Source organism: Diachasma alloeum, unplaced genomic scaffold (genome assembly GCF_001412515.2).
Source record: "Diachasma alloeum isolate Michigan unplaced genomic scaffold, Dall2.0 Dall_scaffold_00343, whole genome shotgun sequence".
In the NCBI taxonomy this organism is placed as follows: Eukaryota; Metazoa; Arthropoda; class Insecta; order Hymenoptera; family Braconidae; genus Diachasma; species Diachasma alloeum.
Window position 1 is genome coordinate 634,270 of NW_021680482.1, and position 721 is coordinate 634,990.

Here is a 721-nt window from a genome sequence, read left to right on the forward strand (position 1 = left end):
GGGGGGGGGGGGGGGGGGATGAAGATGGAGGAGTAAACGTCAAAAAACGTTGGATTCATAAGTTATGAAGGAATAAGTCTGACACAGTGGTTTATAGGTACGTCTGGGGCTGAACATCTGCATAAGTTCTCGGGAGTTTATATTTAACAGTGACGAGGATAGGCCAAAAGATCATAAAACTTTCAAGGAGATTGAAATTACTGTCCCAGTGATGAGAATAATCAACTTGTTCCTTCAATTCGAGTCTAGAATAGTAGTATTTAAGACACAACTCTTTTCATTCTCACTCTCAATATTTAAATATTAATTAAGGATAATATTGATTAGTGTTACGTGGATAAATGTGAGCATTGCACGTGCACAGTGCTGATCAGTGTTGCATCAATGAAATTTTTTATACAAAAAGGGGGGAAAACCATGAAACATAAAGCACGAATACAATAATGACGATTTTTTCAAAATTTTTGGAATTAGCCAAAAATTAGCTGCCAAATTATAGAGTAATTTTTTAGGTTTAAACGGGGAATGGAGGTGGAATTTTTTTTTTTTTTATGCACTACGCTTGATACCAAATGTATTATTTTATATTATATTGAGGAAAGGAAATACTGTTATTGTAGTTATTGGAGAGGACTTTAGGGTCTTTGAAAGATGATTTAAATTAGGAAAATCAAATAGTGAATAATTGTTCTTAAATTAAATTAATTATTTTGAAGATTTT